We start from the raw sequence: 18893 nt of genomic DNA, 5'->3' as shown, positions 1-18893 counted from the left end.
CTAGAAAGTAGCATGATCATGTTTGTGCTTTAGAAAGAAAATCCAGGCCACAGAGCGGAAGGTGGGTGGGAAGAACTGGAAAGACCAGGGGAGCAATCATAGGTCTAAATCTGGGCAGATGAAGGAGAGAGAGAGCAGAGGAAACTCCGCATGGTTGATTGGGGTGAGAGAAGATCCCGGGATATTCCCGGGGTCCCAGCTTGAGGACAAGGTGGTGCCTTCGCTCAAAGGGAGTAGTACCCCTTGCATTTCTCATGTCCCCTTTTCTCCCTTTGCCTGTGGTCACCAGTATCTCAATTGCTGGTCTCAGCTCTAGTGGAAGACCCAGGCTGCCTCAGCCTGGCCCCCAGCCCCTCACGCTCACATAATCCTGCCTCCCCCGACACTGCAGACTCCAGGCCACCCAAGCCTCTGCCTGGAATCTCCCCACTGCCTGGCACTTGGGAAATAGCTTCCCTGGCCAGTCCCAGCTGCAGTCTCCTGCTGTGGTGTGGTGTGGTGTGCTGAACGACCAGCTCATTGAAGACAAGGTGCGTTGCTTTTGCTCTAACAGAGTGGCCCCACGGTTCCCCTCAGTCAACTGCCTCTGCCTGGAAGATGCTCAAAGCAGGAACTCCTCTGATTTTTCTCTCCATCCAAGTCTCCCCAACCTGAATAACCCACCAACCTATTCAGTCAGAGGGTCTGAATTCATTTGACAAAAAGGAAGAATGGAATTGCTTGCCTTAAAACCGACCCAAACTATGGCTGATGTCCAGACCCCTCACACAGCCATTTGACACTTAGTCGCGTCAAAAATACGAATGATCTCCCCAGAACCAGACAAGCAGAAAAAACTCTTCCCTACTAAGCCCGTTGTCTATTTGTAGACAGCCATTCCCATAGGGCTGCGTCCTCATGAGCTGACCATTAACCAGCCTTCCTGTATCCATCTGGACACATAATTGCAAGTGACAGGAATTCCAACTAAAACTGAATTGACCAAAAATAGGAATGTGTTGGTTCATATAGTTGGAAGTTGAGAAGCACACTGGCTTCCGGCAAGACTTGCTCCTGGCCACAGCTCTTGGGAAGCTCTCTCCCTTTAAGATACTGAGACCCCTTAAACAATTATTCATTCCTTTATTTCTCTATATTTAGCTACCTTGGGCCAGGTACTGTTTCAGGTACTGGGAATGCAGCAGTGAACAGAAGAGTCAAAAATCCCTGCCCTTGTGCCTATAATATATCTCTAGAAAAAATGCAAAAAAACCTAGTAACTGGGGTTGCCTCTGGGGTGAGGAACTGTCAGGCTGGGAAAAGCTTCTACTCAAACCCAGTAAGAAAGAAGAAGTCTTGGAATTGAGATGCAGGTCCTAATTGGTCTGATTCAGGGTTGGTGCCCATTTTTGATTCACTGAGCCTGGCTCAAATCAATCAGAGGCTGCGTGTAAAACACAGTCTTCCCTTCCCATGACTAAAGGTTTGGGAAATATGGTAGGAAGAGGGTGGAGGAAGGGGAAATTCCTTCCAGTTTGGTCATCAGAGACTTTGGGGTCAGGAGCTCTAAGGAAGTGGGCCCCAGGGCCTTGGAAAGGAGTGCCAGTCAAGGCTGGGCCCAGCTCTTCTGCAGACCCTCAGACTCTCCCACCCACAGCCAAGAGGCAAGGCTGTCCCGAACATTTTACACCTGTGGTCTCAGTTTATTGTAAGGAAAGACCACATTTATATATAGTCCCAGATTAAGGTCAGCCTATTACAAGGCCATTAACACGAAGACAACCCAGGACATTTTACTACCTGCTCTTTAAACCAAATCCACCCCTACCGCCTGGGATTTCCCAAGACAGCGCCATGTTCAGGGAAGACAGAGCCACAGTCAGGGCTAACGCCAGATCCCGTCAAAAGCACCTGAATCAGCACCTTTAAACTTCAGCAGCTTTCTTCTCGAAATAAAATGTGGCTTGGAAGCCACTTTCACTTTCTTAGGAATCCCTTAAGGAAAACCTTTCGGGGTTGAAGAGCCAGAAATGAGCTAGCAATGTTTATTTTTCACAGTAGCCCCATGCTCTGAATTTATGTGGGGAGTGGAAAGCGAGGCCACTAAATTCTCCTTAGCCCCAACCCTGCTGGGGGAACAGCTCATGCCCAGATACTTCAGGAAAGAGGAGAGCATCTGCCTCAAGCACGGCTGCTGCCGCCCGGGAAGTGGTCCTCTTCCCCAGAATTGTCCCTGCTCCCTCATCTAGAAAGGGACACTTGGCATTCTCCACGAGGCATTTTCATGCTAATGCGTTTAGTCAAAAAGAGGAGCCCAAACAGATGTGGGCCATTTGGCAGGGATGTCGTTCATTTGTTAGCAAGTGCAAAAGGCTCGTTGGCAGGATATTAAATATTACCTTGGCTATTCACAAACACTTCATATTTCAAGAATGGAAGGGAGGCGAGGGCTGCATCCAATAAATCAGCCTTTGTCAAAGAGGCAGAAAGAGGCAAACATTTGATAAATCTATGTCATTGTGCTCAGAGATCAAAGGCCCTAACATATGTATTTGTGCAACTGGCATTCCAGCAGACAACTATAACAAACCGAGGTTGGGACAGCTGGAGAAAAAGAATTAGCCAGTTCTAATTCGTAATTAGCCTGGCCTCGGGAGAGGTGAGCGGGTGTCCTGGCTGAGCTCTCAGAGGGGTAGAGGAAAGAGACGGGGCAGAAAGGGGGCTCCTTCTAGGCCCTGGGTTGTGCCGATGGCGCCATCTGGTCTCTGAACCTGCTCCAACATGAAGGCCACTTCGAGACGAACATAATTAGTGACAGCCTCCCAGTCCCCAAAGTCAAAAGACAAAATGCATTGGCTGTTGGGCACAGCTGGAAACCAGAGTAGTCAACATGGTTTGTGGAAGATCCCAGGCTGGCCCAGGACCTCCTCGGTCACTGCTGCCCCTCGCACTGGTCTGACATTTTCCTATTCTCCCATGACCTCCTCCTTTCTCTCTCCTGCCTTCACTCTGCTTTCTCTCCAGCCTGTGCTCTGGATATATCCATGGTTCTAAGTTGGAACCACCTGTGTCTCTGGAAAGACCTCGACAGCCCCATCCACCAGCTCCTGTCACCATGCCTGACGTGTCCACCAGTGCAGGCTGTGCTTCAGCGTGACCTTGCCCTCTGCAGGCAGCCTCTGGTGAAGGGCTCGTGTGCTGTTGGGCAGAGCGGTCCCTACGGTTTCAACAGGATAGCTCAGTTCACTGGGAACCAAGAGTCAGGTGATACCTGGAACCGGGCGGGTGGAAAAGACTCAGTTCCAATCCAAGCAGACTCTTCACAGTGGGTGGGTACCAGGGGTGAGCTGGGCTTCTTTGTTTCAAAGAAAAGGCCATGTGCTCTCTCCTTACCTGGCTCCCACTCCAGCTGCCCCCAGCCCCGTACCCACCCCTCAGCCTGCTCCTGACATCTTGCCGCTTCATTTGGTCATGCTTACTTGGCAAAATCTTCAACCGCCAGGGAGAACCGACTTTGCCTACTCACACCTGCGCTTGACCAGCTGCTGGCATCAGGGAAACATGGACCGGCCTCATGGCCACTCAGAGCCCAGCCCTGATGCCCCAGGACCGCAGTCCTCTCACATCTTACATCCCACACACTCTTCTCTGCTCAGACCCTGCCCCTCCTCCCCATCCCTGGCTCTCTGTTCCCACGGTGATCTGTCCCTGCTCCTGTCTGAAGCCGGTCCCTCTCCTTGTGCGTTTAATTTCATCTCCTCATCCACTCAGACATTGCTCCAGAAACCCTCCTCTTCCCTCTCCTACAAAGCCAGTTTCTTATTTTCTATTGGATCTTTCTCACAAACTTACAAAATGCTATTTTGCCCATTTTAAGAGAAAACAAAACAGACACCCTCTTGATTCCTCTTCCCCTGCTGGCCACCACCTCATTTCTTTGCTCACGTGTGCAGCAGAATTTGCAAGGATCGTCTACGCTTGCTGTGTTCAGTTACCCTCTGTGTCAGCCTGCTCACGCTGCCATAACAAAATACCATTGATTGGGTGACCTAAGCCACAGAAATGTATTTTCTCACAGTTCCAGAGGCTTTTCAGAAAAGACCCTTCTGGATTTTCAGAAAATCTCACTGACTATATCTTCAGAGTATATCCAGTACCCACAACCACTCTTGGAAGTCCAAGATCAAGCTTTCGACCTATTCACTTTCTGCCAAGAGCCCACCTCCTGGCTTACAGACAATTAAGGCACGCTGTCCTCCCTGGCCTTTTCTCCGAGCATGCTCCTGGAGTGAGCCAGAGCAAGCCCTCTGGTGTCTCTTTCTTTTGTTTTTTGATATAGGGGCTCACTCTATTGCCCAGGCAGGAGTGCAGTGGCACGATCACAGCTCACTGCAGCCTCAAACTCCCCAGACTCAGATGATCCTCCGGCCACAGCTTCCAAGTAGCTGGGACTACAGGCACATGCACCATGCCTACCCAGCTGATTTCTTTGTATTTTTAGTAGAGACAGGGCTTCACCATGTCCCTCAGGCTGGTCTCAAACACCAGGCTCAAGGGATCCATCTGCCTCAGCCTCCCAAAGTGCTGGGAATACAGGCGGAAGCTACCACACCTGGCCTCTGCTGTCTCTTTATAAGGACGCTAATCCTCTTAGGTCAAGGCCCCACCCTCATGACCTCATTTAACCCTAATTACTTCCTCACTCCAAATACAGCCATACTGAGGATTCGGGCTTTCATGGATGAATTTGGGGGGGACATAAACATTTAGTCCCCAACACCCTGCTCCCATGATCCCTTCAACCCGCCAAACAGGCTCCTGCACCCACCAGTCAACTGTAATCTCTCTTGTCAACGTCACGCCTGGCCGCCACACTGCTAAATCCACAGGGTGAGTCTTCACCCTCATCTTACTTGACCTCTCAGCAGCACTTCACCCAGCTGAGTACTCGCTCCTCCTCGATTCACTTTCTTCTCTTGGCTTCTGGTACACCATGCTCCTTGCTTTTCTTCCTACTTCACGGTTTGCTCCTTGTCTGCCTGTTTTCCTGGTTCTTCTCTCTCAATCTCTTAATGTTGGAGCACTCCAGGGCTCAGTCCTCAATCTTCTTCTTTCTTTTTTCTGTTTTTGAAACAGAGTCTCACTCTTGTTGCCCAGGCTGGAGTGCAATGGCGTGATGTCGGCTCACTGCAACTGACAATAAGTGGGACTCACTGAACCCTCCAGGGTTCAAGCAATTCTCCTGCCTTAGCCTCCCAGTAGCTGATATTACAGGTGCCCACCACCAAACCCGGCTAATTTTTGTATTTTTAGTAGAGATGGGGTTTCACCATGTTAGCCAGGCTGGTCTTGAACTCCTGACTTCAGGTGATTCGCCCACCTCGGCCTCAAAGTGCTGGGATTGCAGGCGTGAGCCACTTCACCCAGACTGGTGATGCAATCCAGTCTCAAGACTGTAAATACCACCTAGATGCTTAGCAACTCCCAAATGTGCCTTTCCAGCTTAGGTTTTTACAGCCATCTCCAGACTTATCGATCCAATTGCCCCTTCATTTCTGCTGAAATGCCTAAAAGACATTGCAAACTCAGCATGCCCCAGATGGACTCCTGATCTTCCCCCCAGATATTCACAACCTTCCACATCTTTGTTGACAGCAACTCCGTTCTTTCATTTGTTCAGCTCAATTCTTTACACCCTCCTCTCTTTCTCTCATATCCCAATTTTTCAGGAAATCCTGCTGACTGTATCTTCAGGGTGTATCCAGTATCCAGCTACTTCTCACTTCTCATTATCTGTACAACTCTCATCATCTTTTGCCTGCGTTGCTCGAAAAGCTCTCTTTCCTTCCAATCTTGCCCTCTTTTTTTTTTTTTTTTTTGATGGAGTCTAGCTCTGTCGCCCAGACTGGAGTGCAGTGGCATGATCTTGGCTCACTGCAACCTCCGCCTCCTGGATTCAATCGATTCTCCTGCCTCAGCCTCCCAAGTACCACGCCCAGCTAATTTTTGTATTTTTAGTAGAGATGGTGCCCACCACAGCTGAGGTGAGGGTTCTGCTATATCTCCCCAGCTTCTGGGACCCAGACTGATAGAGTAGCCATCATCTTAAATGTTGGTGGTCTCTGCAGTGAAGAGAAAGGCCCAGAAAGTCTCACACTGGCAGTGAAATGCTCCAGCTTACAGATGACGCCCATCATTTCCACTTAAAATGTCCCTCCACCCCAACAAGAGGCCATGATGTGCAACCTACTGTTCATAAAGACACAGGGGCTGAGACAGAACAGCACTCGACTCCCATAGGAAGCGTCTTCTCTGAGACAAGGCAAACATGGAGTTTGTCAATAAAAAAGTTCAAAGGAGAAAATTACCTGGAGGAGACTTAATGTCAAGCAGATAAGAGTTTTGTGTAGCTGTAGAGAAAGTCTGTAATGGTCCGTCTCCAAGGTAAAATATTCAAAAGTAGGGAGAAGAGATGAAGTGATCAGTAATAATAAATTAGTGAAGGATGGCTAATCGCTCCTAAATGTGCTTGCTTCTTCTTTAGGGTTATTGTTTTTCATCTATGTTTGCACTTTTTTTTTTTCTCCCCCCGAGATGGAGTCTAGCTCTATCACCAGGCTGGAGTGCAGTGGTGCGATCTGGGCTCACTGCTACCTCCACCTTCTGGGTTCACAGGATTCTCCTACCTCAGCCTCCAGAGTAGCTGGGATTACAGGCACGTGCTGCCACGCCTGACTAATTTTTATATTTTTAGTAGAGATGGGGTTTCACCATGTTGGTCAGGATAGTCTCAATCTCCCGACCTCGTGATGCGCCCACCTTGGCCTCCCAAAGTGTTGGGATTACAGGCGTGAGCCACTGCGCCTGGCCCGCACATTTTTGCATGCACCAAATACGTTAAAACTTTTAGCTTCCAAAGATTTGCCACCATTGTTTCATTAATGAACTCTCATTGCTCATGAAGAAGGTAGTTTGTACCTGGAATGGAATATTACAAATGACTGTCCCTAAATTGTAGATTTGTCTCACTCAGAGTGAGCCAGTGGCATTAGAGGTCCTTCCATCTATGGTTTGGAGATTTGAGGTCTTTGTCACATTGTAATGTAGTGGTTGGTTAAATGTCATCCTTGGTATCTTGGAACTTAGTCCATTGCATTATTGAGACCGAGAGCCTTGGGCTATTTTTCCAAAGACTTGCTGACAGATAAAGGCATACATCAGAGACAAAAAATAAAGTTTCTTTCAACTCTGATATTCTTCACTGTTCTAATTATGCCCATCCTTGAGGAACTGTTTCAAACATCACCACCAAGAGAAATGCCTGTTTACTCCTAGCCTTGTGAATTGCAACTTTGGTTTGCCAGGGGCCAGCATCTCCCTTCTACTAAGTGGAGACAGTGCTCAGTATGTGAATACGTAGCACCCATTTCGTTCCAAGTGATTAGGTTCCTAGCCCGACCATTGTAATCCCATTTCATTTGTAAGGAATTGGTTAAGGACAGGCATGTGACTCAATCCTGGCCAATGAGACATGAGGGGACTGTACTACACAGCTTCTGGGAAAGGCCTTATTTGTAAGATACAAGGCCCCTCCTCTTTCTCTGTGTGTGTGGTACTTGGGTGGGATCCCTGTAACTATTTCAGGGAAGAACAAACCTAGGAGATCTGTAGCAAAACAAAATCAGGACCTCTGGACTTACTGTTATTTGTGATGATACATTGCCCTTCTGTGTAAAACAACTTGAGCAGGGCCTTTAGTCACTGGCAGCCAAAAGCATCCTAATTGACAATGTAAAGAAGACTTGCAAGGTTCTTCACCTACCTTCCCATGACACACATCATTTCTATAGGATACCATTGGAGGCCCCAAGGAATGTGCTACCGAGGCCCTGATCCTGGTGCTATTTTTACCAGCCAATAGGAACAAAAGTAAAATAAGTGCAGATGGGTAGGCAGCTTCCTCCAAGCCCTGCCTGGTGGAATACACGGAGCCATTTGGCTGATCTTCACGGAGGAGATCACAGGCGAGTGCCCACCATCTGTTGTATTAACTCTTGCCCATAATCTTGATTTATAAAAGGCCCTCTAGGATTTTCCCACCTAATTGCTTTGGATCTGAAATGGTCACTTCAATGATTACAATTCCTGATATATAGATGGATGGGGCTGGAAGTTTAACTCATGAGTTAAGGGAAGCAGAGAAAGATCCGAAGCCTCTTTCTCATTGTGACGGGCCAACAGGTATTTGCAAACTGCAAGGACATGAATATTCACAGCATATCTGTACAGAAATCTTTTGTTATCTAATGACATGGACCACAGCATCCTTGGCAGCATTTTTGGTCATAGGCCAGGGTTTCTCATCTTCAGCACTATTGACATTTTGGGCCATGTAATTCTTTGTTGTGGGAGGCTGTACTGTGCATCATAGGATTTTAGCAGCATTCCTGGCCTCTACCCCACAGATGCCAGTAGCATCACCCAGTTGTGAAAAACAAAGACGTTTTCATGCATAGCCAAATGTCCCCTGCCAACAAAATCTCCCCCAGTGAGAACCACTGTCTTAGAACTACACTCAAATATCTTCAGATTAAAAAAAAAAAAAAAATGTAGTGAGCATTCTGTTATTTTCACCACCAACCTATCCATTTATGTTTATTCTGGTAAGGGCACCCTGACTTCCCTCTGCTACTCTGTCCATGGGGTTTGGATGGGGCTGACTCTAACCAGGTACCGTAAGTGGCATGTTACACGGGCTTGATCAGTGGGAGTACAGCATCCTCTTGACCACAGTGATCTGTTCGACGACTGATGCTGGGTCCAATTCATGATCTGTACAGTCATGTTGAGGACTTTGACATGAACTCTTGGACTTGCGTTTGTGAGAATATAAGCCTGGAATTGCCGGCTGCCATCCTGCCACCCCAAAAAGAGCCTCTCTGGAAAAGCAGCCAATAGAGATGAAAGTAGAACAAAGAGAAGGGGAGAGACCAGTTCATGATGACATTATCTGAGCCTCTGAATCCAGCGATGTCTAATGCCTGGTTTCTCTCTTGGATTTTTCATAGTCATGAGCCCATCAATTTATTTTGGGCATAAGCCATTTTGTGTTAAATTTCCTCTTATATGCAAAAGATCCTTATGGTAACATTCAATTAGATTTTTAAAAATATTTTTAAATTGATGCAAAATAGATGTGTATAATTTCAGGATGCATGTGACAACTTCATAAATTTATATCAGGTGTAAAGATCTAATCGGTGTACTTTGGATAGTCATCACCTTAAATATTTGTCTTTTGTTAATGCTAGACACATTCATGTTATTCTCTTCTAGCTATTTTGGAACGTAAAATAAATTATTGTGAACTATAACCATCCTACTGATCTAACACTGGGTCTTAACTTTTTCTACCAAAACATGTATTTGCTGATCTGCTTGCAATCTATAAACTTGCTTTCCCTTTACAATATCCATAGCCTTTTCTGCACTAGAGTTACAGGTTACCTGGAAGATTACACTTTTCCTCTTTGCTAGTTTCTCTATGTTTAGGCAATTCTCAAGAATGCTTTGGGGTTGAACAATGAGGCTGAGGACAGGTAGAGAAATTCACTTTGGAAGAAGTAGGACCCTCTTCCTCTGGGCTTAGATAGCGGGGTAAACAGGTGGTGCAATGGTCAATTTTATGTGTCAATCTGACTGAACCATGGGGTACCCAGATATTGTTCTGGGTATATCTGCATGGATGTTTCTGGATGAGATTAACATCAGAACCAGGAGTAAAGCAAATTGCCCTCCCTAATATGGGATGGCCTCATCCAATCCATTGAAGGCCTGAATAGAACAAAAAGGTCAAGTAAGGAGAAACTTTGCCTGTCTGAGTGCTTGAACTGGATATCAGTCTTCTCCTGCCTTTGGACTTGGATTTGGACTGGAAATTACACCATCGGCTCTCCTATTTCTCAGCCTTTCAGACTCAGACTGGAACTACGTCATCAGCTCTCCTGGGTCCTCATCTTGCTGAATGCAGATCTTGGAACTTCTCAGCTGCTATAACCACATAAGCCAATTTCTTATAATAAATCTCTCTCTCAAAGAGAATGCTTATACACTGTTGGTGGAGATGTAAACTAGTACAATCTCTACGGAAAATGATATAGAGATTTCTCAAAGAGTTAAAAATAGAACTACCATTTAATCCAGCAATTCTATTGCTGGGTATCTACTCAAAGGAAAAGAAATCATTATATCAAAACACACCTGCACTCATATGTTTACCACAGCACTCTTCACAATAACAAAGTCATGGAATCAACCTAAGGGCCATTAATGGATGACCGGATAAAGAAAATGTGGCACATATGCCGTGGAATACTGCTCAGCTATAAAAAAGAATAAAATCGTGTCTTTCACAGCAAAATGGATACAACTGGAGTCCATTATTCTAAATGAAATAACTCAGAAACAGAAAGTCAAATACCACATGTTCTCACAATAAATAGGAGCTAAACAATGTGTGCCTATGGACACATGGAGTGTAATAATAGACATTGATGATTTCAAAAGGAGGGAAGCAGGTAGGGATGAGAAATTACATCTTGAGTACAATGTACACTATTCAGGTGAAGGTTACACTAAATGCTGACTTCACCACTGCAATATACCAACATAACAAAACTGTACTTATATGCACTTATACCCCCTAAACCTATATAAATTAAAAATCTCTTTCTGTCCGTATATACGTGTGTTTGTATGTGTGGCATACACACACACATATATATATTATCCTGTTGGTTCTGTTTCTCTGAAGAACTCAGACGAACACGAATGGGTTTTGGCAGAACAAGTGTGTAAGGGGGAAATCTATGCCTTACCTTGATTCAAGCTTTCTCGCCCCTACCTTTTTATACTTCTCCAATGTGGATGAGGCTGCCCTGTTAAATTAACCTTTGTCACTTCACTGAGAAAGGATCCCAGAGCTTTAGAAAGTTTCAGAGGAAGGAGTAGGGCATGGGGAGCACAAGGCTATAAAAAACTTTAATAAAATCTTTATGTAATTTGGAATGACTTGGTAATTTCTGAGAACTACACTCAACTGTCTACAAATTGACAAAACTTTATATAGTGGACACCTTGTTATTTTCACCATCAAGCTATCCATTCATGTTCATTCTGCTCTGGGTACCCTGATTTCCATGGCAGGGGGACACCTTTATATCTTTATTTCATACCTGGTTGGGACCAGAACTGCCTGGACAGAAGTTGCCTAAACTGGAAAAAAAAAAAAAAAAAAAAGCATATTTATATGCAAATGTTACAGATTCCTCCCAAAGCACTGTTTTTATTTGTGGGCTATAGGCAGGTGGCATTAGAAAAATTGATGCTTATTCATAAAACCTGGCATGGTTTCCTATGTTTAGAGTAGGAATATGAACACACCTTGAGACTCTGGTAAGAAGTAAGGTCTTTGTCACCCAGAAAATGAACATATGCCAATTCTGCAAACACATTTAGAGCATGTATGGCTCCCCTGATGCTTATCCATGGATTTCCTGAAGAAATCAGGCTGTGGGGAGAAATCAGGCTGTCTCTAGTATGGTGGGGTGGTTTCTTAACAGATCTTTGCCCTACTCCTTTCAGATGTCTTAGTTCCCTGACTAAGCCAGACTGCTTCTGAAGATCCAACGAGCATCTGGATTCATTCCGTCTGCATACTGCTGGAACAACCATGCATTTGAAAGTCATACAGACGCAGATTCAAATTCTGGTCTGCTATTCAGTTGTGTGATACGGGCATGCATTGCCACTCCTGCAAACTCTGGCTTGTCCCCTCATCTGTAATAATCTGGTACAATAAGCTGGGAGGAGGTATTGGAGTAAATAATCCATATTCTTTCCTCTTCTATAGGAAAAAAAAGAAAGAAAGAAAGAAAGAAAGAAAACAACTGTCTCTTCTTCTACTACCCACAAACAGAACTTCTCGATCCCAAATGTGTGAACGTTTTTCCCACACCAAGCAATTCTCTGCAGACACCAACTGGGTGTCCTGCAATTTAATTCAATTCTGACACTGTCTACCTGGAGTTAGTGCAGACCCCTCAGGTTAAGGGCTTGGTCCCATGAGAGTGTCCCCACATCAGACACCTAGTAGCATGTCAAGGTTGTCACCTGTACTTATGACCAATGGCTATAAATCTGAGGTTTTCACAAACCCCTCCTTGGGTTACATAATTGGCTAAAACAGCTCACTCAGGAAAATAGTTTACTTACCCCATTCCTGATTTATTATAAAAGGATACAACTTAGGAACAGCCAGATGGAAGAGATGCTAAGAGCAAGGTATGGGAGGGACATGGAGCTTCCATGCCCTCTCTGGGTGTGACAGCCTCCCAGCACCTCCATGTGTTCAGTCTGGAAGCCTTCTGAGCCCTGTCTTTTTGGGTTTCTATGGTGACTTTGTTATGTAAGCATGGTTGATTAAATCATTGGCCATTGGTGATTAGAATCAATCTCCAGCCCCTCTCCCCTCCCCAGAAAATTTCCCCTGAAAATTCCAATCTTCTAATTATATATTAGTTCCCCTGGCAGCCAACCCCCTATTCTTTGGGGCTTTCCAAAAGTTACCTCATCAACATAAACTCAAGTGTGTTTGAAAGGGCCCTGTATGAGCAATAAAAGATGCTCCTTTCACCTTTAGGGCTTTCGTCACTTAAGAAATTATGAGGGTTTCAGGAGTTCTGTCCTAGGAACTTGGATGAAGACCAAATATATATTTATTATAAATCACCATATCACACCTCTATGGCGTGCTGCCTCACTGAAGTTTTAGTTTGACTAATGGTTCAATTGAATTGCCCAATTGTTTTGGCCTCATGTAGACACAGCCAGAGGCTATGAAGTAGAACAAGATTTTTTTTTTTTACTCATAATGCCTCAAAGTGTAGGGTGTAGGCGTGTGTATATGTTTGCATGTCAAAGCGTCTGGCTGAGTTTCCTTGTTTGCTTTACCCACTCATTCGAGGCAACTGGTGCTTTCTATTTCTGTTTAGGTGCTAAGCTCATGATCTCCCTACTACTCCTACCTTCATACAACAAGGCTTCCTAAAGAAGACCTAAATCTTCTACTCATGCTGTTTCCTCTTAACATCTCTATAGCAGCATTTGGTACCTCGTATTTCTGTTCTTGTGTTTCAAGGGTAAGCGTTTGCATTTCATAGGCATCGAACAGTGCCTGCTGCAGAACATGTTAATGGAATCATACCCTCCATCTCTTCAGCCTTCATTTCCTCCCTGTGTACCCCTAGATTCTCTAGGAGCCATGGTTTAGGATGCCTGACCAGCCCTTCCTTCCTTCCTCCTCATATGCATTAGTTTCCTGGGGCAGCTGTAACAAGTCGCCATAAACTGAGGGGCTTAAACTAATAGAAATGTGCTTTCTCACAGTTATGAAGGACAGAGGTCCATAATCTGTATCACTGGGCAAAAATCAAGGTGTCCATAGGTGTGAGTTTCCTCCAGAGGCTCTAGGGGAGAATTCTTCCTTGCTTATTTCAGCTTCTCATGGCCCCTGGCATTCCTTGGGTTCTAATGCTATCACTCCAATCTCTGCCTCCTTTGTCAGTTTGCCTTGTCGTGTGTGTGTGTGTGTGTGTGTGTGTGTACATGTGTGTGTGTGCATCAATTCTCCCTCTCCCTGTCTCATATAAAGACATATATCCGGCTGGGCGCTGTGGCTCCTGCCTGTAATCCCAGCACTTTGGGAGGCCAAGGTGGGTGGATCATGAGATCAGGAGTTTGAGACTATCCTGGCCAATATGGAGAAACCCCGACTCTACTGAAAATACCAAAATTAGCCGGGCATAGGGGTGTGCATCTGTAATCCCAGCTACTCAGGAGGCTGAGGCAGGAGAATCACTTGAACCCGGGAGGCAGAGTTTGCAGTGAGCTGAGATCACACCATTGCACTCCAGCCTGGGCAACATAGAGAGAATCTGTCCCCTAACCCCTGCCCCCCCGCCACACACACACACAAAAGACATATATCCTCACTTAGAACCCTGGGGATAACCCAGTATAACCTACCCATGGCAAGATCCTTGATATGGCCTGGATGTTTGTCCCATCCAAATCCAATGTTGAAACATTATCCCCAGTGTTGGAGGTAGGGCCTACCGGGAGGTATTTGGGTCATGAGTATGGATCCCTCATGAATGGCTTGGTGCCCTCCCTGCAGTAATAAGCTAAGGCAAGAGCTGGCTGTTGAAAAGACATAGCATCTCACTTGCTCCTTCTCTCATCACGTGACATGCCTGCTCCCTCTTTGCCTCCTGCCATGATTGGAAGCTTCCTGAGGCCCTCACCAGAAGCAGATGCCAGCACAATACTTACTGTAACTTACTGTTACAGTCTGCAGAACCATGAGCCAAATAAACCTCTTTTTAAAAATAAATTACCTAGGTCCGGTATTCCTTTATATATTTAGCTAATCTTTAGATCTGGTTCTTCCTTCTTCCCAGTTCTGGAGGAGGACACAAAGAGACTAATACAGTCCTTCACTTAATCTCATCTTTTGTCACATAATATCACAGTTTCTGATGGTTAGAGCCTGATATCTTCATGGGACATTTTTCAACCTACTACACTATAGACAGCCCAAGGGAAGGAGCATGTGTTTGCTCCAGGCAAATGTATCTACCAGACCACAGCTGAATGCTTTAATAATGGGCTCCTGACCCAGAAGAACCAGTCCACAGGCTGGATAGAACCAGTCAGATAGTGTGTGGGGGCCAACTTCAAATTGCTAAGAAAGCCCATTAGCAGTTAGGAGCCGCAGAGTAACATGGTATCTATAAGGTCAGGAGGTGGCATGGCAAGCCATATCCACATGGGTACATGGTAAAGGTGAGAGACAGCCCAGGAGCCCTCAGGGGCTGGTCTGCAGAAGATTGGAGAAAATAACAGAGAGGTTTTCATAGGGGACACCCTTCAGACCTCTTAGAGAGGGAAGGCTCCTTCTCAGTTATGAGATTTATGGTTCCAATTTCCCTGCTGATCAGCCCACTTTATCCTGGATATCCATTAAGTTAACTTTTGCATCCTTAAAAAAAAAAAAAAAAAAAACTTACTCTATTTAAAGTAGTTTAAGTTAGTTGCTATTCTTTGCACCCTAAGATCCCAACCCAAACACTCCTCTCCCTCTTTTGCATGACCTCAGTGGAGCCCTGTATTCCACTGAGGGTAGATTCTCTTTTACCTCAAAATTCCTTCTATTTCTTCTAATCTCTCACCCTAACTGAAGCATCCCCAATGGCAGCTACCTTGCACAATGGCTCTAAGACTGTCTCCCTGCACCCTCACAGGGGTCGGCAGAAGACACAGACACCCTCCTCCACATCTACATCCCATCTACACCCATCCCTCTCACCAGTTTCCCATTAGTATCACCTAAAATTCAAGCCATTTGTCTGTTCAATTCTTGCCAAATAATCACTGCTTTCATTCCCCTCCTACCAGAACTCATCTCCATCTCTTAGATAATTTCAACCCTGTATTTATCCTTCTTGTTCTCTTTATATCCCCTGCCATAATCCTCATTGACAACAACATCCATTTTTAATGACCCAGTGGTTCCCTTTGATCTCATAGCTTTCAGCCTCCCAGCCTTGTTTGATTTCCAGCTCCACTTCCCATCTGCCACCCACAGGCAGGGCTGCATCTTTAGATCTGGTTCTTCCCTCCTCCCAGTTCTGGGGGAGGAGTTACGCTGGACACAAATGTTGCTCACCTGACATTTCTTCTACTTCCCTTTTCTTTTTCCTCTGTAGGCAGCCCCAGCTGTGCCCAGTCATCCTTTGTTTTAGCTTTCTGGGGCGGCTGTAACAAATTACCACAAACTGGTGGCTTAAAACAACAGAATTTATTATCTTGCAGTTCTGGACACCAGACATTTGAAATCAAGGTATGGGCAGTCATGTTCCTCCTGCAGGCTCCAGACGAGAATCCGCTCCTTGCCACCTCCCGCTTCTGGTGACTTCAGGCATTCCTTGGTTTTGGATGATGTCACTCTAATCTCTGCTTCTGCCTTTACGTGGACCTCTCCTCTGTGACTCCCTTTGATCTCGTAGTTTTCAGCCTCCCAGCTAAGAGAAAACCCTCCTTTTCTCTGTAAGGACACTTGTCACCAGATTGAGCGTCCACCCTAATCCAGGATGATCTCATCTCAACATCCTTCACTTAATTACATCCGTGAAGACTTCTTTACCAAATAAGGTCCGAGTCACAGATTGCTGGTGGTCATACCTTTTGAGGGGCCTTCCATTTGAACCACTGCACCTCTCTACTTTTCGAACATGAAAGACACACCACACGACAGTGTATGGGATTTGGCTTCCAGAGCAGCCAACAAGGAATGGATGATGCAATCTGGAAGTGTGACAAAGTAACCAGACTGATGAACACTGACCATTGAGAGGCAAGAGGAGGAGGAGACTGGGTAGATAAATGCCTCCACCCTCTCCTGTGAACCCCCTTCCACACTACCGGGGATGACATGTGTGCTAAGAGAACAAGCCTGCTAGGCTGGGCTACCATCCAAGCTCTTAATGAAGTGAATGCCCACAAGGTAACAACCTCACTCCCTCCCTTCACTACTCATCCACACCTTGTTCTTCTCAAACTTTTAAGCCTTATCTCTTGTCTCAAGCTTTGTTTCCTAGAGGAATCTGGGCTATGGCTCATGCGCTGTGTTTCCATTGAACAGAAAGTGGTGCAGGTCATTTCCCCAGCATAAGTTGCTCAGTTCTTGTACCACTTGACTTGTTCTGCAGACCACAGATGATTGCAGGAGAGATCTGTAGGCTGCCTAGTGCCCTACAGGGGTCTTGAAACTGCAGCCCTGCCTGGCAGGGGCTTGCCAAACCAGAGACAGAATAACTGGAACAACCGGAATTGCTGTCAGAAGCTGTGTAGATGGAGCGTACCCCATGGGGAGAGGGACAGCAGAGGAAGGAGAAGCTGAAAGACAAGGAAAAGAGGCAGGTGCAGAAACAGAGAGCAACTGGGCTATAGTAAGGGGATAGACCAGAGGTGCTCCCTGCTGGAGGGTGGAAGAGAAGCAGGGTGATCGATCTCTCTGAGATCTGATTGGGCAGCTTTGGTAAGGTGTCTAGAGGGATTAGGGTGGCTGTGGAGAGTGTGTGCTGTGCTTCCTCTGCCCTAGGCATCCTTGCAATGAACTCCTATCACCAATAGGTAAGAGGTCACCCTGACTCCTTGCAGCCTAAAAATGCTTAATGAACACAAGTAGAGGATGTTGGTGCCTAACTTCCCTGGAGCTCCCACTAAACGTGCTCTTGGCATCACTAGACATTTAATCATTGCACCAGTGTCCCCTCCCACAAATAGGCCACTTCCTCATTTTACCCAGTTGACCACTGAGTATGACGATTATGTCATCAATGTAATCATCCTAGGCTTTCATGTCTCAATCTTTTCCTCTGTCCTGCCTCACAGATTTATAAATATCTTCTTCCCTCTACTTTTTTTATTATAGTAAACTATACCTAAGATTTACTATTTTAACCATTTTTAAGTATACTTTTCAGTGGCATTGAGTACACTCACAATGTTGTATAATCATCACCACTATTTATTTCCAAAGCTTTTAAATCATCCCAAACAGAAAATCTGTATCCATTAAATAATAACTCTCCATTCCTTCCTACCCAATCCCTGGTAACCGCTATTCTATTTTCTGTCTCTATGAATTTGCCTATTTTAAGTACCTCATATAAAAGGAATCATACAATCTTTGTCCTTTTGGGTCTGGCTTATTGTACTTAGCATGATGTTGTCAAGGTTCATCCATGTTATAGCATGCATAAGGGTTCATATATATTTGCATACATATGCATATATACACATACATATTTATATATATGATTTATGTATAGACTATATTTTGTTTATTCATCTGTTGATAGACATTTGAGTTGTTTCCACCTTTTAGTTATTGTGAATAATGTTGCTGTAAACATTAATCTACAAGTATCTGTTTGAGTCCCTGCTTTCACTTTGAGGTATATAACTAGGTGTAGAATTACTAAATTGTATGGTAATTCTATGTTTAGCTTTGTGAACAAATGCCAAAGTGTTTTCTCCAGCAGCAGCACAATTTTAATTCCCACCAGCAATGTGTGAGGGTTCTAATTTCTCCACATCTTTGCCAACAATTGATATTTTCCATTTTTAAAAAAATTGGCTGAGCACAGTGGCTCATGCCTGTAATCCCAGCACTTTGGGAGGCCGAGGTGGGTCAATCACCTGAGGGGAGGAGTTCAAGACCAGCTTGGTCAACGTGGTGAAACCTCGTCTCTGCTAAAAATACACAAAATTAGACTGGTGTGGTGGCAGGCGCCTGTAATCCCAGCTACTTGGGAGGCTGAGACAGGAGAATCGCTTGAACCTGGGAGGCGGAGTTTGCAGTGAGCTGAGAGCATGCCATTGCATTTCAGCCTGGTGAAAAAAGTGAAACTCTGTCTCAAAAAAAAAATTAAAAAATCATAGTCATTATAATGTGTGGGAAGTGGTGTCTAATTGTGGTTCTGATTTTCATTTCCCCCAGTGGCTACTGATGTTCACATCTTTTCATGAACTTATTGGCCATATGTATACTTCTTTGGAGGATTGCCTATTCAAGTTCTTTGCCCATTTTTGAATTGGGTTGTTTGCATTTTTGTTCTTGAGCTGTAGGCGTTATTTACATATTCTAGATATTAATTCCTTATTAGACATATGATTTGCAAATATTTTTCCCACTCTGTGAATTGTCTTTTCATTTTCTTGATAGTATTCTTTGATACATAAAAGTTTTTAATTTTGATCATATCTATTTGTCTATTTTTTCCTTTTGT

Source organism: Mandrillus leucophaeus, unplaced genomic scaffold, assembly GCF_000951045.1.
Source record: "Mandrillus leucophaeus isolate KB7577 unplaced genomic scaffold, Mleu.le_1.0 Scaffold205, whole genome shotgun sequence".
Lineage (NCBI taxonomy): Eukaryota > Metazoa > Chordata > Mammalia > Primates > Cercopithecidae > Mandrillus > Mandrillus leucophaeus.
The sequence above is the reverse complement of the archived record's forward strand: the minus strand, read 5'-3'. Positions refer to the sequence as shown.